We start from the raw sequence: 27,452 nt of genomic DNA, 5'->3' as shown, positions 1-27,452 counted from the left end.
CAACACATCATATACTCTCTTTGCCAATCTGAATTTCATGGAAGATGAAGCTTCCTTTTGTAGGCATAGATAACTGGTCCTTTTAGAAGAGGATAATACCTAGCAATTTGTCCAGTAGCTGTACATTTTTTTTAGTATTACAAACAGTAGACCTAACAAGTGAACAATTGCCTGTATATGATGATATAATTCAAGCACAAATAGAGTGGTACATGTGTATGCATTTGGTTGGTATTATTGTGTGAAGCAGCAGTGGCTCTGACAGATATAGTGTCACATGTCTTCACTCTTATGAATTGAAATCTGGCCCCATTGAAATTAATGGCAATGCTCCCACTTACTTCAATGGAGCTACAATTTCACCCAGTGTTGGTAATATGAACGTAGGGGTTGATCCAGGGCCTCCTGGAGTAATTGGAAAGGCTCCCATTGACTTCAATAAGCTTTCAATCAGGCCCATTGTGAACTTTTTTCACAGATAGAAACTGGTTCTGGCAGGGAAGGAGGGCCAAAATGTCCAAGAATGTTTTACATGAAACAAAATATTTCAGCCACATTAATTATGGCCCAGCATGAGAATCTGGCAGCGTGGTCAATTGTATTTGCTATGTTTATTAATTTATTTTCTGATTTCACGGAAACATGAAATTGATATAATATCTTCCCTCAGGCTTTACATGGACAGGTGCAATGCAAGCTTCTCCAAGCAGGTCTGTCAACGTAATCCCAGTTAGCAGTCCTTTGAATAATGCGATGCTGACTGTTTCTTGAATAGACTGGAATTTTCTTTTCTCTTCCTTTTGACATGAATCAGCAGGAGAGCAAACATGATATCCACCTTAGATTTACTAAGGATAGAAGGATAGGCAGGTAGAGAACAGACAGAAGCATACACTTTATATCCAGGGTCTGATCCAAGGCTCATCAACATTCAGTGTTAAACCTCTCAATAACTTACATGGGCTTTGGATCAGCCTGTACGTTAAAGAAAATCAAGACAATCTTCTTGTGACCTAGCACCCTCTGTGAATTTGGGTCTTTTCAGACAAAAGGCCAATTCAGTTAAACTAGTTCATTACCGGTCAGCCATTTTTTACTGTTTAGTGGATTGAGTGGTCATTTTAAAGATAAGCAGTGGGGTCTACAGATCTGAAAGGACATTAGGGCCATGTCCACATGAGCACGGACATTTGTTTCCCTGGGGACAAGAAGCAGCACCACACTTTGTGCCACTGCTACATGCACCCTGGGAAAACCTATGCTATACACCTTCTGGTGCACCACAGGATACCCTGGGTGGATTAGGGAAGGCTGGGTCCAGTAATTGTGCTGTCCCCAGCAGCCTTATCTGGGGGCCTGGGAGAGCTACAGCTGCCGTACTCCTGCAGCAGGGAGCCTGGCCAGCATCTGGAGCGTGGCTCCAGCAGGCCAGGCTCCAGTTTTGGGTGGAACACGTTACCGCCATGCTTTCTCTTTGTACCGGTTTTTTTGACCCCAGGTTCTCCTGGGGTCAACCCCCACCATTGCGCTGCAAGGTAGCAGCATGGGGAATGCTTGAATGTGCAGTGTGGGGCACTGCATGCAGATGGGTCTGCAGCTCCACATACTGCACAGCTGCACTTGTCTGGATTTAGCTTAGGTGTGTAATTCTTATTAACACTAGATGGAAAGAAAGGATAAAAATTGTTTACATTATATGAGAAAGAAACCCTATGAGTTTGTCTCTTCTAGATGTGTTAATACAATCCCCTTCACAACAAATGTTTATAGGTACTTTGATTCTGATGGGGCTTTTTTGAAAGACAGACAAGTTTCACATAAGATTTTTACCTCAAAGTAAAAAGATGCAATTAGTTTATTTTGGCTCACAGCTCATAGTGTTTTAAGACAAAACAATAAATTAATACAGTCAGGTTCCCTTCAGGCAGTCAAGCTTTTTTTTCTTTCCTTTTTTCTTTTTTTGTTTAATCAAGGGAAAAGATATAACATATGCAGAATATTAAACAGACTAAGCTAATGTATGTATATGGTTACTTATATAAGTGCTTAGACATACAAATGCCTAAACACTAATGTCATCATTGAGAGTCACAGGAGTGATTCCTGCCAATTTAATAAAAGTAACTATCTATACAGGACTGAACATGATAGGGAATCTCAGATATTTCCCTCACAATACAAAATATACTGAAACTTTAGTCTTTGTGTAATGTTCAGACCTAATCATTCTAACATTATAGGAGAAAACATTTCAATAGGTAACATAATCATGGAGACATTTGTGGCTAAAATTTAGGCAGACAACTAGCTTGAAGTCTCTTTGTATTTTCTTTCTTGCTCCTTTTCGGCACAATCTAATTGAATTAAATAGTATTTGTTTTCCATTCCACATGCACTTGAATCTCAATATAGAGGTTTAAAGAGTATTGGGTATGATCTCTGCAGGTATTATATGTGCCTGACAAATAATCTTAGCAGGTGGATATGTGCTGATAATAAACCTCTCTGAACTGCTCAGATCCTAGGGCCCAGATTATTTATTTATTTATTCTTCATGCATTTCTTTCTTTTTTTAAAAAATTAGTTTAAAGTGAGCCAATCCAGAAATGTGGGTAAATGAGCAACCTTTACAAAATGAACCAAGATTTAGAACTAAAACTCCTGGATCCCCACCCTGAACTCAGACTCATCCATTATGTTCTAGCCATTCAGTCCTCTCACCCACAAAAAGCCTGGATTCTGGCAGATAATAGGGAAAGCCAATATTAAAGCTGAGGTCTCTTTTTGTAAAATGCTTGTTTCCAATCATCTGTAATATTTAATAAGGATTGTTAGTTTTGATATCATGTTGAATTTTTGTAATTTTGCACAAGCTGTCTCTGAGATAACCAGGATTAATTCTGTTTAACACATCAGTTAAAACTCCATCTGAAGCCTGGAAATGACTTGGAAATGCAGCTCCTTGAGCACGGGACCCAAATACAAAAGGCACAAATAAGCAGCAGTATTGTCATACCTCTTACATTTCTGATAGCTCATAGGCCATATGTGAAGTGACCTGCGATGCCACAATGTGTCAGTACAACTTTATACATAGCTTTCTTCAAGAAGTAAAATCGGAGACTGAGATTATCAACATTGAGAGAGGTGTCCTTGAACAAGGTTCTAGCATTTCTTTTAATTAAAAAAGATGTCTTCTTCCTCTTACCTTCCTAAAGAGATGTAATGATGATGATCCCCACCAACAAATAAACCAATACCTCACCAAAGGTTTTTATACGATAAGAGAGAAAAAGGTCTAACTCACATATTATTCAGAAGTAAGAAACTCCCAAAACACTTCTAGAACCTCATTGACTAGCAATATCAAAAACTCATGCAAAACAAATTCCAACATTTGTCATTGATAGAGACAGTTTTGTATTCATGGATGCCAAAAAATCAACTGAATCCATGGGCGGATCTAGGGTTTTGCAAAGGGGAGTGCAGATGGTGCAGTCCATTATCACATATTTTTCCCAGTTAAAGGAAAAAACTAGAAGCTTTGCTAGTTTGCTAAGGGCCATGGGCTATATAGTTCCATTTGAGATCAAAGCAAAAATAAAACTATTGCAATGTGCACTAATTTGCTATATAAAATATTAAGTTTAAAAACCACAACAAATTAAGCAAAAATAGTCAAAATAGTCAACCGTATTGTCTCATTAGTTCTGTAGTCATTATAGTTAAATGCATATGTTTTATTTAGAAGTGTAACTCAAAATCTAGCTTCTCGATAGCAGCTCCAATAGTTCACTATCAGCCATTTCTACTCCTCACTTAATATTACTATATCTGAGTTAAGGCTTTTAGTTAGAGCTAAAAACAGTCTGTAGAGCTGTGAAATACATAGCTACCATCAGGAATAGTGAACCGTCAGCAACATTGCAGAAGAAAGGATATTCTGATGAGAAGAACGTCAAGAGCATTAAAAAGGAAAGAGGGCCATTAACACCTGTGGAATGAAGAGAAATTAGCAGGAATCAGGTAGATTATAAGGTAGGGGCAGGTAATTATTTTGCGTGGAGGGCCACTTACTGAGTTTTGGCAAGCCATCAAGGGCTGCATGACAGGCAGCTGGGGGCAGATAACTATTAATTTTCTAAATTTTTTAGGAGCCCCTGGGCCGCATTTTGTCCACCCCTGTTAAGGAGCCTTGAAGTCAATTGACTCCCTCAGTGCTGCCTGAATAGTAATGCCACTGCCCCTTCCAGACAGTTGGTTTAAAGTTTGGGTGGAGCAGAAATAAAAGTGGGGTGCAACTGTACCACTGCATTTCCCCCTTCCCCTCTCCAGATCCACTCCTGCCTAGATGTGTGCAAATACATCTAGGAAGTAAAGTGAAAACACCACACAGACAGAAACACATAGTTTAGCTATAGAAAGGTATCTGCAACAATTAATAAATCTGTTCACCTGAGTAGTTCCACTGACAGAGATGATGCGGAGGGAGAAGACACCATCCTCTTCTTCCTGTACTACCAGGGCACAGGATTTCAAAATCAGTCACACTCAGTGAATAACTGTTGCCCTAGCATTTTAGCCATGTTTCTTGACACTTACCAGGCATTTATATACTCTGTCTGCTTATGAGGACAACTCTTTGGAGAAAGGTGTTTGGGAGCCAATGGATCAATAATTAGAAATTTACCTAAGCCACTTTAGAGATTTGTTTATAACACATTTTCTCAATCTATGGAATTGGGTCTGCTATATGTGCCATGTATAAATAGGGTCTGAGGCTATTTTGGATATAAGAAAATATAGCTGCATGCAAGAGGGATTCTGTTTGGGGAGATGGATATCAGGGGTAGAATGGGGCTGAAGCTGCTTCAGCATCTTACCCCTCCAAACAACCCTCCAAGACTTCAGGCATTCTCTGCCTTCTTCCCTCTACAAAGCCTCCAACCACACCAAGCTGCTTCCCACAGCCATCTCCTCACAGGTCCCCATGTCACTAGGCACCTCTAAATTCTTGGTTGTCCATGACTCCTGACAACTTGCCTTCAGGCCTTTCCAGAGCTGTGTTGATGGTGTGCACTTGAACAAGCTCCTCCATGGCATTAAAAGCTGCTCTAGTAAAACCAGTGTAGTTGTATTTGTTTTGTGATTATTTGACTAATATCTAATATTTTACAACTATGAACACACTGGCCCAGGTGGCTGATGTGGTTCTTCTGAACTCAATGGCCCCACACTGATTTATTCTAGCTAAGAAATGTTCCCATTGTCTCCAGGATATGTGAAAGTCTTGGAGCTGAGCTCATTTCTCTTGGAAAAAAAAATTGAGAATCACTGGTCTATAGGCTGTACCACTGTCTTCTTGTACCACTGCCCCATGCTGAATTGGTTTCAGCTTCCTTTAGCCTTCAGGGACAGACCAATAAAATAGGTTTACCACCTCAACACATCCATCTTGTAATATATGTATGGGCCTATGGAAAATTCACTTAAAATTTACATTTGGTCTTCACAGTTACAAAATATATGAGATATTCTTCAGCAAGGGCTTATCTACGTGGGGAGTTAAGACAAATTAACTGAAGGTGTGCAGTTAAAGCACGTTAAACCCCTGTGTTGAAGCTCTTATTCAAAAGTGAAGTGGTCTTAGTTTCCTGTAGCTTAATCCTCGAGATTAAGCCACAGTGAACTAAGGCCACTTCACTTCTGAATGAGACTATCCTTATGGGAGCTTAATGCACTTTAATTTATGCACATTAATTTCACACTTTTAGTTCATTCATCAGAACTTTCCTAAGTATTCCCTATGTAGACAAGCCTTGAGCATTTATGCTTACTGAGATTATAGCTGTCTATCCTATCTGACTGCCTGGTTTCTTTAGGTTTGACTCACTGAATTAATTGTCTCAACTACCAGTTCTTTCCCAAGTGGGACAGGAATATTGGGTAACTAAGAGAGAGAGAGAGAGAGAGAGAGAGAGAGAGAGAGAGAGAGAGAACAAGCAAGAGAGACCCTAATGATGTTTCTACTGATGGTTTCCAAAACTCCAAAGCCATTACCATTTGCAAACCTTCGTATTTATTTACACTTTATCAGTTTAACTTCTTCAAAAGGACTGTCATATGCTATGTCAGTTATGTAAAAATAAGAGTCCATCTTTTCTTCTGAAAATACTCATTATCTCTCGCATCCTTGTAGGCTTGGTGAAGCATCACTGAAGCTCAGCCAGATGGTGGGTGTAAACCTTACTTTTCTTTTGAGCTAGTTTTAAGAAACAGACAGCCCTTGTTTCCTTTAGGCCTAATAACACAAATATATTGTTTTCTTAAATAAATGATAATAACCTCCAGTTCACTCGCAGGCATGACGCCAAAGCGCATGCAGGGCTGCTCTGGAATTCAAACCACATGGCAAAGGGACTTTTCTAGGTATTAGTTTAAGTGTGTGTGGTGCGGGGGGAGAGGTGGAAGGGTTGTTAGAATCAGGAAAACACAATAAAAACCCAGAGAAGAAGGAGAAAGCCAAATACAATGCAAACAAGTCCTGCATACATAGCCATAAGAAAATTCTAGTGAGAGAGCTTTTGGGCTGAGTGCTGTCTGAAGGGGGCTTGGAACAGTTAGCAAAGAAACTGTCTCCCATTAGGAGTTCATCCTGTGCTCAGGGAAACAGACTTTTGTACACTTCTTGTTGTCAAACAAGGTTGCATCAAAGATACCCAACTCCAGTCCTGATTTCTTCTCCTAATGGAAACAACCCCCAGGGCACCAAACTTTGGTTAAAATCTCAGGTCAAAGAGGGTAACAGATGCATCCCCAGTGACTTGAAATCAGTGGAGATGCACAAGAAATAACTCAGAACAAAATTTAACTGCTTATGTTTAATATTCATTTTCTCACTCCCTCTTACATCAACACACACAGATGGAGAGAAAAAGAAAAAAGGATAAGGGTAGTGGCGTGGAAAGGGGGCTAGAGAATGAGAGACAGTGAGAGAGTGAACCTTATCCTTTGTCTCATATATTCCATTTCAAATTAGCATTTGCTAATGTATATTTTTATATAATCATTAGATTTTTTTCTGTCTTTTTAAAAATGAAGTAATAATGATAAATAATATTTCAAGGTTTTCCATTTCACCAAGGTTATATGGTTCTGTCTATGCATTCTTGTGCTATTCATAAGCCAGTTTAGGTCTGCACTTGTGTTGTAGAAGGATTGAATTATAGCTTTGCAGTAGATTAGGTTCCTTTGTATTATGCTATTTATATATCTGGTTGCTCTATTATGAATTTTCTTCATACTATCTTATAAACTGATTGGGACATATCTCCTTTTCTATTGTGTGCATAAGTGCCCACCACAGTATGCATTTAAAAGCAAAATTAAATACCCAATATCCCAGGCTTAGAAAATCATGGGTGCTCAATTGCTGCATTGTAATTCTGCCTACAGTTCTACCTAACTACATTCATCTTATAAAGAAAATGCAATTAAAGACATGGATTGCTGAGAAATGGGAATTATATCCCACAAATAATAATGAGTAAACTTTGCCCGCTTCTGGCCCCATATGCCGTACTTGAGCTTTACTGAGGAAAGCTTTAGATGACACTCTTATGTTCTTAATATAATACACTATGTAATATCTAAGTATGTTCCCAGCTCAGTTGGCATCTTTGTTTGCTTTTGGGCTCTGTGCCTTTGTGTCCTAAAATTATAGACACATAATCCTTGAATCTGCTCTGTGACTTGAAACAACTAACATGCTATTATTTTCAGTGAGAGACCTAATAGTGAGGGAAAATATTGAGTATTTTACTAAGCAATAAAATGTTATTCAAGCGATAATGCATCTTAGCATAAAGCAGATTCTAATACCATTCTTTTTGTATACTGTATTTGTTGAATTTCATATTCATGGAAGTAGGGACTCATAAAACTGACTAAATCTATGCACACTGTATGCATGTGTGGAGCAAGCTTTCCCTCTGATTCTACTAGTCCACCCTTGCCTCAGTTTGTTGATGCTTTCAGATCCTATAATCTTGGAGTTAAAATGTGGTATTTTTTGTTGAATGGACAAGCATCTACTGACATCAACCACTATAGTCCTTTTCACCTGATCTAAACACAATTTGAACTAAGGTTTCTAGAGGTAAAATGTTAGGGCATTAATGCACCCTAACATCTAACCCCTGTATACTTAAAGAAGAAATAGGATACAGTACCGGAACACCGCCCCCCCCCCCAAATAAACAAACAAAAAAACCCCACCAAACCAAAAGAAAAAAATGCTTAGGTTTCTAAGACAATTCTCTTAGGGTTCAATTCTCCTCTCCTAAAACATCCTTTGGTTTATGGAACAGCATTGACTATATGTCTAGAAGATAATATACAGTTCATTTTTATGCATGCTGACTATTGCAAGGAAGAGGCTTTATTTGGGGGAAGTGTACCAAAAATTATGGACGAGGCATTAGCCCAGACTTTGAGGCCTGAAACAGTGGTTTCAGCCTGCTTCTCCCTGGGCACATCTACACATGCTAGTACTGCACATGAATGAATTGTGGAGCTTACTGCATTGCTCCTGGGTATGCCATTTGAACATGCACAATTAACTCTGGAGCAATAAGCTTCACAAGTAACTCCGGAGGAATAAGCTCCACAATTTATTCAAACACAGCACATAAAGCCAAGTCAGAATAGCCCCGGCTGGCAGGGGGCTCTGGGGGTCAACCTGCCACCCCGGAGCTGTTCCCCTTTGCTCAAAGTGCTGCGGAGAGGCTGGATGGGACATGAGGTAGCTTCAGCACAGGCTAACCAGCAGGCAGCGCCCCCAAAGCACTCTTGTGCCCCAGCCAGCCCCTCCATCATTTACACATGCACTGCTGTGAAGTTCTTTATTCTACAGCAGGATAGTACTTGTATTTACTTGTATGCGAGTACTATCTTGCTCCAGAGTAAATTAGTTTAGTTCAGCCTAATTGGGGCACATGTAGATCCCAAGACATTTAACGTGCAGCTAATTAGTCAACTGTGCAGTAAACCTCTCTTGTAGATGTACCCTTTTTTCCCCTTCCCAAAACAAAAACTACAAAAAATTGAAGAGAATAATATACAAGGAAACCTAGAATCTCAAGAACCTGACGAGTTATTTGTGTAACAGCAATGATCCTAAAACAAAGGTCCAACTGAACTGCACCCAATATGCTTGAGACATTTTGGGGTAGTGAGTTAAAATAGGGTAATCTTTTTCATACCTCTAACTGTAAATTAAACACAAATTCAATGATCTCTGAACTCATTTATCCAAACTATGGTCCTCCAAATGCCCTTTAAAACTAATTTTACGTGTTTTGTATGCATTTATATACTTATAATAAAAATGTAAATTAAAGAATCAAAAACTGGTGGCTTTACTTCATAATACTTCACTTCAAGCACATAAGCACAGAGTAAACATCTGAAAAAAATATTAGTAGCTCTAGGAAGCATAGAGTGTTTAATATCCAGATTAAATACTGGTGGAGCTTGAGTTCTTTTTCTGTCAGTCTATCTCCTGCTGTTGTAAAAGACTCCTGTCACATATCTCCTGACCAATTATGTCTGCTGTAGCTTGGGAAGAATCCTCTGTATGGCTGCTCACTGTGCTGTGGGCTATGAACAGTAGACTGCCCGGAATTATTCTCAGGGTAAACCTTTTATGGGTTTTGGAAACAATTAACTTATCTATTTTCTACTAGTCCTAAAGCTGTATGGGTAGCGCAAATGTAAATTTATTTTAACCTCAAATCCAATGTATAATTTTTATGAAACTGGAAGTAGGGAACCAGTGTGATTGGAAGATACATTTCAATTAATTCTTCCACCAACGCTTTATCTCCTCGGCATCAGAACCTTTTATAGTGTTAAAATTAACAATTATGCAGCTGATGGCTGGCTGAAACCACAAGGGGACCTGGAAAGGGCCTCAGATAACACAACATGTATAAATCATTCAGGAGAACAATTCATGAAAGAAAAGTTATCTGTGTTTTGGATGACATTGGAAGAACTAAATAGGAGTCAATTTGAAGAAGGGACATTTTGCTCTATTGTCCAGCTTGGCTTTTTCTTTCTTTTTTTTATTGTGTAGTAATATACATTTTCAAAATTAATTAACCATTAACAGCAAGATAAATGTTCCTTCTTGTGTTAAGGAAATAGTGGCCTCAGTGGTGAGAGATTATTTCACATGAGGTACACTCTTTAAGAAAGCTGTTGCCAGATAAGGTGGCGACTGTACTTTGAGGAAGAACAATGAGAAGTGACAGACAAGCCCATGTTTACCAAACTGAATAGAGGACTTGCAGGTTTCCACATACTGATCGGTTACATAAAGTACAGTGAAGTGAGTCTGGAGTGATGTTTCACCATCCCATATCAGTAACAAAGTGGTAACTACTTCAGAATATAACATGCCATGAAATCTTACTCCAGGCAGTAATGAATAACATTTTTTATTTCACTACAAGACATTTTAAAATAAAACACTGGAACTAGTCTTATGCTAAAACACTTGGCAGCTGCAAAGTATTTTCATTCGATGCCCTTTTTATTCAGGCTTTTCATTCCAGCCTGGGGTGTGATCCTGCATGAGCCATGCTTAAAAATATTATTATATTAATGGGATCAGAAATGTGGGATTGGGAAGCTGCGCTTGTTCTGCACCCGAGCCTAGGGCCCAGTTTGGCAGCTGAAACATGAAACTTCATGGGAGCTGTGCATGTGGAATGGCCTCAGAACCTATCCCCAAAAGAGGTTAGCAAGAGCACATAGGGAATAATGCATCAGTTAAACTAGTCTAGTGCCTACCAGTACACAGGGGATCACAGTCTGGCCCACAATGTCCAGATGCTTTCTCTGAAATGGCACCTTATGAAATATTGTAGACAAGGAGGAACAGACTCACGTTATTTCTCACTTTATTTCTCTGGTTCATTTTTAAAGTGTCCAATTAGTTCATTCATGTATTTCTATTTCAGTAGAGCTGAGAGAACACAATGAGGATTGACATCCTGCTTGATAGGCACACTCAATCCTGGTCCCACATAACTTAACAGCTAAAGCCCAGATCCTGTGTCATACAGACACAACCAGATTCCTCATACCTGAGTGGCATTGCATGGACTTCCATGCCGCTGGAGGTAGGAACAGAATCTTACTATGTGGATCAGCTTGCATGATCGGGGCGAAGACAAGATGGGACACATGCAAGATGGGAAAATGGGATACAAAAAACATAATGCACAGTTACAGCGAGCATGATTCTACACTGTTACATTAATATTGTTTCACTGGAGTCAGGTCATACTGATGTAAAACAAAGTAAAGAACTATGTTGACCGATTTTATTATGCAAAATAGATCATTAAATATGTTATATACTGATGGAAAGGTACATTATGTGTGCATACATGTATTCTATCATTTATTTTATATATAATATGTTTATATACTGTACATTAGTCAATAATACACATTAACTAGACTCCAGAATTCTCAGCCTACCTATAGTCAACTGATTGTTTACTAGCAGGCAAAACACTTACTATAATTCATTATCTTTCCCCTTATTTTTTCTGTCCTGCATTTAACCACTTTCTACTGACTATACAATAGGTACAATATTTTTAGTTTCAAAGTACATAAAAAAACATATTAACTGGTCAAGGAGGTATCGGAATCCTCTAATTTTCTAAACAGGGATGCTCATGGTCATGAATAAATCTAACTAGGGCATAGACACATCTCAAATATTTTTCCATTCATATACAAATAGTACTAATTACAAATCTGATGGAATGCTTGTACATATAATACTTCATTCAAATCACGTTTTCTTTAACTGACAGAAAAATATTTGCTAATACGCTACAAATTAAAAAAATGCCTTGTAATAATTTTGTTACGCATCTAGTGGCTGCACTACACCTCATATTGATAGCCAACCAGGTATTCATACTGTTACGTCTACCAAGTAATACCAGATAGCAGGGAAGTAATGTAGCTCTCCTCCTGAAGATATGCTTTCCTCTTTGGGGGTTCCCGAGAAAGGACCCTTGACAAGACCTGAGGTAAATATAATAGTGAGGTATATATAATAGTGACCCTGAGGTATACATAATAATGATCTAATAATGACAAGTCAAAAACATGCATAAAATATGTGCCACAAAAGTATCTTCTACATTACCTCTACTGAACTAGGTTGATGCCTATGAAAGTCCATGCCTTGCTAAATCAGTCAATCTCTGCCACCCTGCCTTCCATCTGACTTCAGTCTAAAACAGTGAAACCACCACTGTTCTGTCTTTTGATGGCTCATAAAAGCTGAAGGCTTATATATTTTTTTGAACCAACAGGGTAGGATGCCTGACTAGCATTGGCTTATCTGGCTCCTTGAATCTCAGGATGGCGTTTTATCCCCCATAAATTAAAGCACGCCAGAGGCTGCTCTTGTTTACATCAGCTACTTCCATTCCCAATAGAGACTGAGTAGGCTAACTGAGTATAACTAGAAAACAGTATGCTTTGACTGTGCACCTACCCCACGTGCTTTGTGTCACAGATCAAGGGTGATGCGCAAAGTGTGATTTAGAGGGCAACTAAGGGAGTTTTATGCCACTGCAGAGTTCTCTTTTACTTGGGAAGGTCTCAACTAGTCAGATGCAACTGCTTTCCTGTCCCTTTGCAATGGCCCCAGTTTTCAGTTTTCACTTGTAAGCTACTTTGATGTATTCTGGTAACTTTCGTGGAGAGAAAATTAGGTTTAAGGTTTCTTGTATCTGTGGCATCTGGGGTTAGAAGGTTAAAAGATCCATCCCAGTTCTTGATCATTCAGAGGCAGAAGGGGGTAGTTTGAGAACTGATTTCTTAAATTCTGATCTGGTTCTGGCATTGATCCTTCTCCTGGGAAAGTTGGTCATGCCTTTCTGCTTTAGATTACCATCTGCAAAATGGACACAACAATGTACAGTTGCCTATTTCACATGGATTTCATAGGGATTCATTCACAGAATAAGGAGACATTTTTCATCCAAAACGTCTTCCTCCACCAAAAATGCAAATTAGTTCAAGTAAAACATTTTGCAAATTTGTGTTGATCTCAGGAAATCATTCAGTAAAAAACAGATTTAAAAACTGTGGTTCAAGGGTTTTTAAACAAAATATTAGATTTTTGTATTCAAAACCATTCATTTTGATGTTTTCAAAATGAAAAATATTTTATTTTAATTGATAGCCCCTTTCAAATTTATTTTAATTGTATTTAAAAATGTAAATAAAAGCTTGAAAACTAAATGAAACATTCTTTTAGCTTGTTTTTTTTTTAATTTCAGAGCTGCCAGCAAAATTGAAACATCAGTTATTCATACAGACCTACTAATTAGTTCAAGTTTAATGTTTGTAGAGCACCGTGAAAACATAAAGTGCTAAGTCTGACTCTTATAGATAATTATGGTTGCATGGAATTTACTGTGTGTGGGTTGTTTTGAATGAGAGCTACACAGAGAGAAGCTGTCTGCTCTGCATGGATGTTAAAAATTCTACTGCACTTTACATAAAAAGTGAAGGTTTGCCGTAGGGTATGTCTCTACTGCTCAATTATGGTACCCGGCATACCGAGGAGCTGTGCTTCTTCTATGTACACTCCTAAACAAGAAGCCTTATTGTGGTTATGCCTGTAAGCCAATACGCTCTACCCCTCAGAGCTCAGCACAGCTTATTGGTACACTTGCAGTAACACGACTAGTTATTGGGAGATAGGCAGTGCATGCAGAGAGAACTCCATGCATCACAGTACAGTATTGCCTAGAGCTGTAATTGAGTGGTATTGAGGTAAACTTTTGCTTTTATGAAGGGTAACAGAGAATTTTTAATACCCCCAGAGAGCTGTTTTGGATCTTTTTCTGAAGCCCCTACTTCTCCTCAAGGCACTATTTAAAGTTCTGGATTCCAGTGACGGGGGAACAGGTACCCAGAAGTTGCCATTATGGCAAGAGGTAATGGTTTTTAGGTGATATCTTTTACAAGACAAACTAGGTGCATCTACACAAGATGCAAGGTCACAGTAGCTCATTGCTACAGTGATGTAGCATTGGTGGGCACAAACTGGAATGCTGATGCTACTGCTCAGTAGCAACGAGCTACTGCGCAGTATCTTGTTACTGTACTGTAGGGTCAGAAACACCCTGTGTGCCACTGGGACTGCACAGTAACAACATTTACTGCAGTCAGAGACACATGTAAATGCACCTACTGTGTAGTTGGGATATTTAGACAAGCTTTCAAATCCAAGGCATTCTTCTTCAGATCTTATAAAAGATATTGCCCTAAGAAATCCTTGCCTCTTGCATAATTCTAGACCATCACTGCTACAAGATCATTATGGCAACTGAATTTTAGATGTCTGCATTCTTCATTGAATCTGGCCCCTTAGTCATAATTTTTCCTTCTTCTACTGAGTAATCAACTTGCTGTCTTGCTTCTGTCATGTCTTAGTTGGCTTATTTAAATAATGTGGGAAGTGATACCTTAAATAGTACTAAGAGCCATTATTTTACAATGTGTGTCAAATACATGAGTTATTGATTTTTTTATTCTTTATCTGTTTGGAAAATCTCCACTAACAAATTGCAACATTCTCAAATCTGACGTTTGATAATGCTTTCTCTCTCTCTCTCTCTGTATCTCTTTGTTTTTTAATATTTAATATTTGAACTTTTAAGTTATACAAGTCACGTGGTATTGTTTCGGTTTTCTGGTGATCCATGTGAGTAGCCAACGCAATGCCGATTTCCAATACAATAATTGATTGTACAGTTCAGAATTTACTTTCACTGCATATTAAAGTATTGCCTTAATAGTCACCATTCATAAGTGTTTGTCTCAGTAAAACTTAAGAGGTTGAATGTTCATGGAAGGCAAGACAGTGTTCAGGGTATGTTCAAATAAAAATTCTGCTAAAAATTTGAATCAATGTTAGAAAAAATTTCTACTCTTACATCAGCTCCAACAGGCATACTGTTTGTAAAACTTTTTTTCCTTTAGTATAAAAGGCTTTGCACTATGTAAGATATTATTTAAAAAGGAGACATATATATGCCTTGTGGGGAAAATAGATACTATGTTAATTTCATAAGTAGAGAGCAGATGCAAAACCTTCTTGTTCGGTAAAATTCAGAGAATTGAAAGACCCACACCATTCAGGTTGTAAGTCTGATTTCCACTCATCTATGCTATTTTCTTGTCCATAGAGGAATCTATTCATTCTCAGGTCTCGCTCACATGAACATACTTAATTTTGATTTTGAATTTGCATATTTATATTAATGTGAACTAAGCTGTAAGTACAGATATGGTATTATTTTACTTTTAATATTTCATTCTTTAGAGTCCATCTATGTTGGCTCAGATAAATAAGGTTATTTTTGCCTAACTGTAGAAAGGTAAGTCTTTCTAGCTTCATCAGCTTGAATGTTGCCTGTCTCTAGTAAGTGTACTACTACTAGAAGGTATTTCCAGTTCATGGGTTTGATTTACTGGGTTATTGAAGACTGGAGGAATATATTTGTTATGGTTTTCAAAGAGGAAAGATGATCTTGTATTTAAGGTATTGGACTGGGATGAATTTTTAGCTCTGCATAACATTTCACCTCAAGTACTCAAGCTGGTTTTCCTATGCTGTGAAAGTTTTGATTTCTTTTTTCCAATCAAGTCAAAATATTTGTGAACTAGCAATCTGAACAAAACCCGGATTAGGTCAGTGGAAATATTTTGTTTCAATCATTTGAAAACATTTTATTTCAGTTTTAAGCTGTTACATAAACTAAAATTTCAAAATGAGTTCCTTTGAACCGGAAAATAATTTTCTCACTTTAAAGATATAAAAACTGGATATTTCAATGATTTCAGAACCTCTATCCAGTTTTTTAAATCTGGAGATTCATCAAAATTAGTCCTTTCCTTCAAGCAGTTTTGGTGCTGATGAAACCATATTTTCCAAAGAAAAAAGTTTCATCAGCAAATTCCTGAGTCAGTAAAATGGAGCTAATAATTCCTTTTGCCTCTATTTTGGGAAAGGGTCAGTTTATTTGGATTGTCATTTCTTAAGGAGATAGGCTTTTTCCTACTATACATTTGCCATACAACTCATGCTATATGTCCATTTCAGTCATTATTCTAAGAAGACGAGGACAATCTGATTTCATTAATATGTTAATAACCCACAATTTAAACTTTACAGTCCCATAAGAAATAGAATAGTTTCAGTTATAATGGCAAGTTCATAAAATAGTTCTTTATAAATTCCCCCATAAATGGCAAAAAAACTTATAATTGCAACCCATACCTTCATAAATGATGTATTTCCATATGGGTATCTTACCTCAGCATATGGTATCAGATAACTGAGGCAGTATATTAGTCCTATTCTGTTAAGCTGTATCATACATTCTATTACTTCTTGGCCTACACACTTTTTTTTCCTTTTCTTTTTAATCTCTGAAAAGCAGAAACACTGCAAACTCCATGCTGGTGCCAGTATGGATAGAAGTCGTCTCTGAACAGATATATTCTGCAATTGGCAGAGATATGAATAATCTATTAGCACAAATGGAGAGATGTTTGTGGGTAAGAATGTAGGAAAATGGTCTGTGTGAAAAACTATCCTTTTGGCTACTGAATGAGTAGCTGCTCCCTACTTACTGATTTTGTGCAAGCTGTCTTTCTGTTTTTGAGTTTTTATGCGAGTCCCAGCCAGAGGTTGCGTAAAAATGCCTATGGCTAGAAAGGGGAGTTCCTCATATACTCACCCTATTACTGTTGGAAATGACACTCTCAGAGGATTTCATTTAATTATTTTAAAGATCATTCTCTACACTCACTATTGTCACTATTGTTTTGTGCAAAAGCTTTGCTCTTTACAGATGCAGTGGTCGGAAACAGCTTTTTTGTGTCTATGCATCTCATTAGCTCCCCTTCTCCTTTCAAATCTTTTCTACCTCATCAATTTTTTACTTTTCTTTGCTGTTATTTGGCTCCTGTGCTCTGGCCATCTTCCTCCTAGTAGAAGAGTCTCCTTGGGTCTGTTACTTGCTTTCTCTCTGGCAAGTAACAGGCCTTCTTGATCCTTTGTCATTTTCTTTCTCCTTAAATAGTGAATAAACAATTCTCATTACATTTTACATCCTAATAGTCTTTTAATTTGTATCTTTGACTTCTAACTTGGCTCCTATGTGTATGTATTATAATGCATTTTCCTGGTAACTGTAATATCTCCTTTTTATGTGACTCTCATTTCATTGCCAGTCTCTAAAAAAACTCTGGTGCACCCATAGCAATCTTTTCCTGCTTTATTTTATTCCTATTGTATAAGAATTGTTTGCAACTGTGTGTTCAGTACCATCCCCTTTGGAAAATTCTAGCCATCTTCAAGTCCTTTAGGTCTTTCATCCTTATTTTGCTCCTCTCATCTCCTCCAGTGCTTAGAACTGTGGAAAGGGCTGAAAATACAATGGGAAAAGTGGCTGAGTGGATGGTCTATTCAAGTTCCTGATCATATGGAAAAGTAGACTATTTGTTATAATAATATACTATGTATAGTACTTGAAGACTACAAAAGGGAATTTGAATGACATGAGAGGAAACTCATGTAAGTCACCTCATTTATGTAAGCATTCCCAGTGATTTCAATCAGGTAGATAAAAATCCAAATGACACATACTGTGCCTGGAAATAGTCAGGAGTAGAAAATGGGACCACAGTTTACACATTATCAGTCTGATAATCAGACTGTGTATATTATCAGACTCTTCATAACGTCCTGTGCATATATATGTTCAATGTAATCATTGGAAGGAATTATTTCATGTGAAGTGATGTTTGTCTTGTGAAGCGTAACCTGTTTCTGGTCTAGACAGGTGTCTTTGTGCTGCCTGGGGCCCTTGATAGACATGCTTACTTTAAGACAATATAGGATCTGATCCCTGATCCCAACAATCGTGCCTCCTGCCGTACCATATGTGTATGACAGGATGCACAATTTTGAGATCAAGGATTGGTCCCAATCATGTCTTACTTGCTGGTGTAGGGGGAACCCGAGCTCAGGAGCCCTGGCTCTCCTTGTATCAGCAAGATGAAACCAATCAGCTGGTTGTCAGTCAGGGCTGGGAACCAAACCAGCCCCCAGCCCCAGCCAACAATCAGCTTGGTGCATGGGAGATATAAAAGTATGTGCGCTGCCCATCAGAGCAGCACACATGGTTTTAAAAGGTCTCAGTGTAGTGAGCTATAAAATCACATGTGCCACCCAGCTCAGTGGCACAGATGGTTTATGCAGCTCCCAGGGCATGGCCACATGTCCACATTAAGATGTGATACAAATGAGCCACAAAGGCTAGGGACAGACATTCAAAAAGCCTGTGCCTGAATTGATTCAATCTTTGGAGGTTAGTCTAACCTGCATAGCGTGAATGAATTTGGAGGTAGATAGACATTCCCTTGTCATTCTAAAAATGCAGGCACATGCCTACAGTGGCTCAGGCTAGAAGCCAGGGGGTGCTAGAGCAGCCCTCCCTTTGCTTCATAGTGCTGAGCTGAGGGGGCCATGGCCAGGATGCTCTGATTATTCCCCTGCTCCTGAGCAGCCCAGCAGGGATTGTTTATCACCCCTAACTCAGTGTTTATCAACCCATTAAGAAAACAAAGCCTCTCACCAAGCTCTTTTAAACAGCTTTTCCAAGGAAGCACATTAAGCTACCTATTGATTAGCTCCAAAAAGCCTGTCTGCCTTTGTTGTCTCACACAGCACAAACCATAGCCAGCATGTGGTCTGCTAGCTAATGCTGAGGTGTCTGTGTAAGGCAGAGGGATGGGGGAGGGGATAATCCCTGTTTAGCAGGGAGAAGCCAGGCAGACTCTCTGTGCCTGCAAATCTCTGCTGGACCTGCAGCCAGGGAGCAGAGGGGAAGGGCCAAACTTGCTGTGGAGCACAGAGCCCTGCACAGCCCAGAGAGCATGTGGGGATGCTGGGGGAGTCTGACTTATCTTAAACCAGCAAGCGGTCTGGGACAGAAACTGGTTTGAGCCAACTCAGTTGAGTCTGATACTACATTCAACCAAGTTTATCTCAAACCAGTTTCAGCCATTTTCAAACTGGTTTATATGCACTGAACATCTGTTCTGTTACAAGTTTAAGCCAGTTTCTGATCACTTAAACTGGTTTATGTGTAATGCCTGTCCCTAGCCAAAGTAATTCCACAAATTATTTCACATATAATGTGGAATCATCTTGTAGCTTGTTTACTATATTATAACACCTTGAATAGAGTTGCACATGGGGCTGGGTTACTATTTAACATATGAATAATCTGTAATGTGTGCTGGAGGCCTGAATATCAGGAATCTGGCCACAGCAACCAGAGAAATCCTTGGGTTGGGGGATGTCTGCCAGTATAAAGCAGAGCCAACTTCTATATTACCTGCATCCCTTGCTGTACAGGTTTATTAGGAAAAGAAAATAGCATGGATGGGGCAGGATGGGATATGGTAGATAGCTCCAATCTTTCAATTCACAATTGGTTTCTTGAGGGATTCTAACCAGCTTCTTTAAGTTAGATAGGTGCCTGGCTGCTATAATGTAGATGAGACCTAAGGCAGCTTGAGAACCACGTAGCTGTAGAGAACTTTGGTGTGAGAAAGTGGATAAATATTTAAAATAATACTTCCATACATCAAAGCATAATGTTTACAAGGTGGCATTACATATTTCATAGTCAAACAAATTAACTGTGATTAAATTCATGGGAGTTGTGATTTACCTTGGAAATACAACATTTAAAGCATACAATAATAAAAGCTTGAGTAAGCTGTCACAGAAATGCATGACTGACATCCTCAAACACTAACATTTTATGTTTATCCTTAAAATATTTGAAAGCAGTAGTAATACACATTTCCAGACATAATTTCAACACTGTCCCTCATATACTGTACATACATAATACTGTATTGTAGGCCTGTGTGAAGTGGCTAGTATTTGCTTTGGATTTGGATCCCTGCTGCCCCCCACTACCTCGCGCATGTGTGGGGCTCTTCCACAAACCCCCAGAAGCCCCAAGGCCACTGCAGCAGCTGGTGAGTGCAGATTTTTTTTTTAAAGGGCCAGGGCCAGGTGGGGCAGCCATGGGGCAGGCTGGGAGAGTGGGTGGGGGTTGGGGAGCTCATGGCAGAGCCACCCACACAGCATGGGGCAGTGGGGGGTGGCAGGGGTCACCCCACCACCTGGCAGCAGCCAGTGAATGAAGGCTTTTTTTTAAAGAGCTGGGAGCTGGGGCTGGGCGGGGCAGCCATGGGGGGGTGCTCAAGGGAGCTGGAGGAGAAGGAAGGGGATGGGGCCTGGCAGGGATCCCCCCATGGTCCTCTTCCCCCTCCTCCAGCCCACCCTCCCCTGCCTCCTTCTTACCAGCATGGAGTCCGGGTCCAGCTCCCTGCTGCAGATAGCAGGGACTGCCAAAATCACCGAAGCTCTCTGAATCTTTTCTGAATCAATTCAGAGAGCTTCGCATTGATTCAGACCTTTTCATTGGTCTCCTGATTTGATTTGGATTCAGAGATTCGGCCACTGAATCGGGCTGAATCTCCTCCAAATCGAATTAGCACCCAAAGCTTCACACAGCCTTACTGGATTGCATGTTATAAGAACAGACCAAACAAGTAATGACTGAGAAAAAAAAATCTAACATTTAACTTTTTCTCCTCATGAATTGTCTTCAAACAGATGATAAGTTTTACATATTGTATATGAATGTTGTATATTCTTTGGTACTCAAAGTATGATAGACATTTTGAAGACCTCATAGTAGTATACCATGATCCTCTGGATCATGTTATACATGTAAGAGGTATAGTCAGATGGCTGGTAAATCTGTTTATGTCTGACATGCCCAATTAGAGAGCAACACAGATTGTTTCATAGATCCATATGTTGCCAGTGTTGAAGTTCAGATTTACAGCATGCTGCTTTCTTTTTTCTTACTTTGCTTCCATCATCTGGATCAAACCCACTTCATACTGAGCTGCACCCAGTGCCAGATGTTCCTTCCAGATGGGACAGGATTCTGTGCACTCCTCCCAGCTTTCTAAGCTGATGTTGAATGATTTCATATAATTTTTGCACGCACTATTGTACCACTGTAGAGGGCAATCCCACTTTCTAGAGATGTTTTAAATCTCACATATAAAATATTCTTGGGGATATGGTCTTCTTTCGTTCTTCTGACATGGTCAATCCATTGCACTTCTTGATAGTGGTTTCTAAGTGTGTCAGTCTTGAATGCTCTAGTTACCTTAGTGTTTGGTATTCTGTCTTCCCGCTTGATTTTCAGAATCTTACACAGATATCTCCTGTGGAAGTTGTTCAGTCTCTTGATATGCCTAGCATATGTAGTCCACGTTTCTAAACCATAAGAAGATACAAAAAGAGAGAATGTATTTTGTCTCTTAACTATGCTGGAAAATTATGGAAATGACTGTCATTACAATGAATCCCATTGGACACAGTAAGAAAGCATTTGTATTTCTATTAAAAATAACAGCTATATATTTATAAGAATTGAAAACATGATGTCATGTATACGCTCATTTTGGGATCAGTGGTACTTTAACCTGGAGGATTTGCAAATTTAAAAATGATCAGTGTTCCCCTATAAGTCTCAGTTCAGCAAAACATTTCAGTATGTGCTTAACTTTAATCATGCACTTATGCCCCATTCTTTAATCTGTTTATTTAACCCTAATTCCTGCTTCATTGACTTCTAGACTTTATGGGCTGAAAGAAATTCATATTTTTTGTTTGCACCATAAAAGTGCACCCTTTGCCTGTACTTTGTGTAGGATTTTATTAGCTAAATAATACATTTTGAATTGGAAGACAAATGTAATAATAAATGGAGACAATCATTTCACTTTTCTTCATTTTGTTGAACATAAAAACTATTAACTCACAAATGGTGTATTGCTAATTACAAACAACATCTATTTAACTTGTGTAATGAGATACAGCTACCAATTTCTTCAGTTCCATATATTATTACCATGTAGAATACAGAAAGCTATAGTTCCTGCCCTGAATCGTTTACAGTGTGAAAGGCAGGCATACAGACTGTGGCTGTGCTTAGTAATTTGAAGCTGGGGATTGGAAAGGGAGGTACAGTACAAAAACGGGGATGATTTAGTGAGAAGTTTTATTTTTCATTTCTTACTTTTGACTTTATGTATAACCTTGGTGATTGTGAGTCACTTATAATCAGTAGCATAGCTAAGTGGGGAGACCGTGGTGCCAGCCCAGGCATTGAGTCAGGAGGAAACACAAAAAAACAGCAGCCACTGTGCTGCCATCTCAGTTGTCAGCAGCCCAGCTACTGACATGCTGAGGTACACCTTTGTTTATAATGCTACTTATAGAGAAAGTGCTGATTTTTGTTACAGAAAAGATATTGGAAATAATACTGATAGTTTATATTTTAAACATCAATATACTTTATACAGTACAATAGGTAGGCATAGTACTGTAGAGAGAAAACATATAGTCCTGGCTTCAAAACTACTTACAATCCTGTTTAGACAATATAACATAATGAAAGTAGAGATGATATAAGACAAGAGGCGTGGACAGGGTTACCGTATAAAAAGATGACTGGATCACTTAATTCTTTTTTGCACTCATCATATTGATGATAACTTGTTATTAAAGTAGTGAGCAAAGCGTGTTAGTACTAGAAAGATAATTAAAAGAAATGCAATTCAATTTCTCAGGTGAGCAAGAAAGCAAATATTTTTGTAATGCCACAAAAATATGAAAAATATGTTTCAGAAATTGTTCATTTTGGAATTATAACATTTTGTCACAAGTACTGTTTCATTTTTTGTTATATCATTTTCATTATTTCATGATATGTCATTTGTAGTAGTAGTTAAAATTCAAGGTTTACAAAAAAAAATCAAAATTACAAAATTCACTTTTTGTTTTAGATTTTTAAATCAAAATTGACACGTTAAAAATGTTTTGGTCTTAGTGAAAACACCACTTTTGTCCAAAAAACATTTTACCAAAAAATTTCCAACTAGCTCTATACTAAGTTTACTCCAAGTTCCTAATGAGGAAATCTTTTAGTAAGATCAATTTGAGGCATGTCCTTCAAATCCCACAAACAGCCAGGATTCAGAAAAACAATTAATGGAAGACTTACCCTTCTCTTTTTTAGTGGGCTGCCATAGCTCCCTCTGTGTAGTTGTACATTAACCCCATTTCACTGCAATACTAAGAAAGTTAGGACAGCAATTGGCAATTAATGTGTCAGTAGATTTGTAGCTAGAAATCTACTACCAGGAGGTAGACACGTATGAGACGAAGCCCATTTTCTGCCTGGCCCCTTGTCTTGTTCTCTTGCCACAAATCTTCCAAAATCCTTCAAAGTTCCATTATGCATTTGAGCTTTTGCAATATTTGAGAAAGGGGATATGTCATGTGGTTATTGAGAGAAAGGAGGCCTTGGGGACTTTGATCTCATCTCTTGTGCCAGAACCAGATTCATGTGTATAGGTCAAGGCTGTCCAACTTCAGGACAACCAGGGCCTGCATGTGAGGCCAGGATATGATCTCTGAGCTATACACTGTACAAGCCATATACTGTAGGGGTGGACCACTTCTCCCTCCCCCACTGTTCAGACTGTCAGGCTGTATCAATGACCCCCTTTCCCCAAAGCCATCCCCTAATGTGTAGAAGCGGTAAAAGGGGCTGCAAGGGCCTACTGGCCACTTGTTAACTGCTTGCAAGTTGCGTGCACCCCACAGGCCACCAGCTGGACAGCCAAGATATAGGCCATACAGTTTTTTGTAGTCCTAAAAAATACTACCATTATGCCTAGCATTGTGCTTATCTAAACATGCAGCAAACCTTAAGTAACATTGAATATTCATAAACTTATAGCAGTTTATTTACCTAGGTAATATTTCCCATTATTTTTAAGTCAAGCTGTCTTGAAAAACAAGAAATACAAAGGAGAAAGCAAGAAAAAATGATTTGTAATGTCCATTGAACTGTTATATGCAGAAATGTAAAGTGAAAACAAAGTGCATGAGATCGATAGCTGCTTTTTGCTTTTGGAACTCTTAGGTTGGAGATTAGGAGGAACTTTCTGGATTGATGGTAGTCAAGCACTAGAATAGGCTACCAAGGGAAATTGTATAATCTCCATCCTTGGAAATGAAGAGTAGGTTGGATAGACAGTTAACTGGGATGGTTTAGTCAGGGACGAGGCAGGGGACTAGACTAGATTACCTTGTAGGATCCATTCCAGCCTTACTTTCCTATGATCCTATAAAGCTAAAAGCCATTCCTTGATGAAGAATCATAGCACACCTAGATAATACAAGAGGCTGCTCCCATAGAAAACAAATGTTAAAGTAAGGAAAGACTGAAACAAGTGGCTTTACCTAAAATGCAGCACGGGAAGGAAAAAGGTGCAAAGCAGTAAAACTGAAACTCTTTAAGTGCAACAAGATTCTTTGAAAGTGAAGGACATGCCCATCAAAGAAGCCCTGGAAAAACAAAAAAAAATGGGATTAAAAATACAAGAAGATGTAAACTGGCAAGCACTTGGACAAGGTTGCATCTCTTCAGGAACTAACACATTTCACCATATTGAATACTAATCTAAAAGGAGAATGAGAGAGGCAGGAAAACAACATGAATTAATTCAGACAAAACAGAAAGGTCTGGTATTTACAGCTGCTCATGAAAAATGAAGAAAGCCACTTGAAAGGACATAAGAATGCTGAAAAGGCTGCAGTGAATTCAGGAAGGCTGGAACAAATGTCTTTCCTAATAAAAGAAATGGAACAGGAAAGAATAACCTATCTTTAGGCCAACTTTGTTGACCAAAGTTCATTTGTAGGATATTTAGCAAGTTCTCAGATGGGACAAGGAACCTGAGTTCTGGCAGCTGATCCAAATGATTAAAAATAGATATTTAAATAGATCATTAAATAGCAGAGCTGTGAGAAGCTCCAGTCTCTCATTTGATATGGTAGAGATTCAGCCTGATTTGGTGGCCGAATCTCCAAATCTTAATTGAAACAGAGGGCCCTTTAATCACTCCAAATCAAATTAGAACCCTCTGAATCGATTCGGAGAGATTCAGAAAGATTCGAAGATTCGGACGTAGACACAGCTTTAAATGTTTTTTCTACATATGTCTAGGTAGCAGGGACTTGTGAGTGCTGCAATGTTGGGGCTCATGGAGTGTCTCACAGAAGCATGGGGGCTCCCCAGCACGCTCAGCAGCAGACCTGGAAGTGGACCAGAAGTGGCACTTCTGGTCCACTTCTGGGTCTGCCAGCAAGCACGCGGGGGGGGTCCCCCTGCACCCCCTCAGCTCAGTGACTGGTGCCTCCTGGGTCTGGGGGGCACCTGGGGTCCCCCTAGAGTCGATCACCAAGCTGGGGGAGTGCAGGGGGCCCCCCAATGCGCTCTCAAGCAAGCCCGGAAGTGGACCGGAAGTATTTCCAGTCCACTTCCAAGCTCACTGCCGAGCATGTGGAGGGCCCCCCAACACTCCTGTGGGATGCTCCATGTGCCCCAGCATTGCAGTGATCATGAGTCATGATGGTACATCAAGGTATGTAGAATTTTTTTTTACAGCTGTGTCTATGTCTGAATTGCTGATTCTCTGAATAAGCACTGAATCTTCAGATTCGGATTCGGCCAAATCAAATCAGGGACAGTGATCTGAATCAACAAATCAAATCACTGTCCCTGATTTGGCCCAAATCCGAATCAAATAGGGCCCACTTCTCACACCCCTAATAAATAGATATTTAAAATGTAAATGATATTATTACGGTTTACTTTACTGCCGGAAAAATGTACCAAAGCCCCACCCACTTCTCCCCAAGGCAGTTCTGGGGGACACCAGGCTGCTGCCTCGGGGAGAAGTGTGTGGGGCTTTGGTGGAGAAGCACCCCCCCTGCAGCCACACTGGGTCGTTCAGCACCCCTCCCCCCACTGACTTTGGTGGATGTGGCTCCCAGGGTGAGTAACTCTGGCCACCCCTGCTCTATGCTGTACTCTGTTGAGAGCGTCCTCTTCCCTTCAGTGAATTCTGAAAACAGGGCTTGACATCTTTTAGACCAATAATGGGTACTTTTCCCCATGGTATTATTACAAGCTGTATAATAAAATCGATTTCAAGCCAATAGATCTTCTATCTTTTGCAGCAGTAAGACTGTCACTTGCCCCTGCGAAGATTTAATCTTGAGCTAGTGGTGCCATTGTCATCATGTTTGTCCACAAGACATACACCGTTTTATGCCTTGCAAATTCTTGTAGAGTGCATCTTTTTCCAAAGCTATTGTCCTAGCTTGTGTTTCTTCCTATTGCACGCACAGTTCCATGTGCTGTTTTTTGGCTACAGTTTTGGGGCGCTGCATCTCTTTCTACCGTGAGATTCTTTTATTGTATCTGGATTCTTTTCTTGCTCACAATTTAAGATCCAGCCTCTAATCCTCCAGTCTGGATGGGATGGCTTTCTTGGCTGGCAAATTCAATCACTTTCAATCACATTCTGCATTTCAGAGTAATTCCTCTGAGAATTTTGCCCCAGATCCCAGATATGATCAGGTCTTTGACTAGGGAAGAAGACCTCTAGATTGATAAGTTGAATTTCTATCTTATATCATTCAGAAACTCTTCTATGTTTCACGTTTTTGTGCTCTCTGTTTAATAATCTCTGCTCTATTCCTCAATTTTTTTGTTTAGCCTATTTTGCCTGCATTAAATGAAAATTATTATAAACATCAAATGCTTCAGAACCAGATACTGGTAAAAATAAACCCACCTTCTGACTATCTTACTTTTTTGGTGGCATTCATGGCTTGAAGTTAGAGCATTTTCCTTCTCATTTGGGGAGTTTCTCCATTCTTCCATTCTGGGTGTTTTCTTTATTTGTTTTATACATGGTACTGTGTGTCGCTCAGCAGTCACTCAGAGCCAAAGATTCTGACAGAAGGTTTCTTCTTAGTTCCAACTGGCTCATGTGAGACCCTCATAAAGGTAAAGGCCCTGTAAAAATCCATATGACATCCATAACCCATTCTGAGAATACACATAAACACCTGTAGCAACTTTTTAAAAGAAGCTAGAGCAAGGTGAGGTCTATAAATACTAAAATGCTTCTAGGGTTGTTACACAAGCTTCCAAACATGCAACCTGACAATGTAGAGAGAAGTAGTTAGCAATGTTAGTCCCAAATAAAGCAAAAGGCAGAGCAGGGTGGCAGCTTACAGACTGCGTTAGTCTCTAATCACCTTAGAGTTAGTCCAGTCAGTCTAAGGCTGGAAACAGACATCA

General features: G+C 39.2%; 1 long non-coding RNA gene across 1 annotated transcript; it reads right to left on the bottom strand.

Annotated features, from left to right (window-relative positions):
* Positions 1–1,787: 1,787 nt before the first annotated feature.
* On the bottom strand, positions 1,788–23,674 carry LOC149874821 (uncharacterized). The gene is made up of 6 exons (XR_016438645.1): positions 23,292–23,674; positions 21,390–21,499; positions 17,447–17,546; positions 11,154–12,114; positions 4,456–4,512; positions 1,788–3,994 (listed from the first exon to the last, which is right to left on the bottom strand). It is a non-coding gene; the product is annotated as an uncharacterized LOC149874821 (long non-coding RNA).
* Positions 23,675–27,452: the final 3,778 nt, after the last annotated feature.

This window comes from Crocodylus siamensis, chromosome 1 (assembly GCF_052110815.1).
Source record: "Crocodylus siamensis isolate JL-2025a chromosome 1, ASM5211081v1, whole genome shotgun sequence".
Classification (NCBI taxonomy): domain Eukaryota; kingdom Metazoa; phylum Chordata; order Crocodylia; family Crocodylidae; genus Crocodylus; species Crocodylus siamensis.
This window is presented reverse-complemented; position numbering and strand designations above follow the sequence as displayed.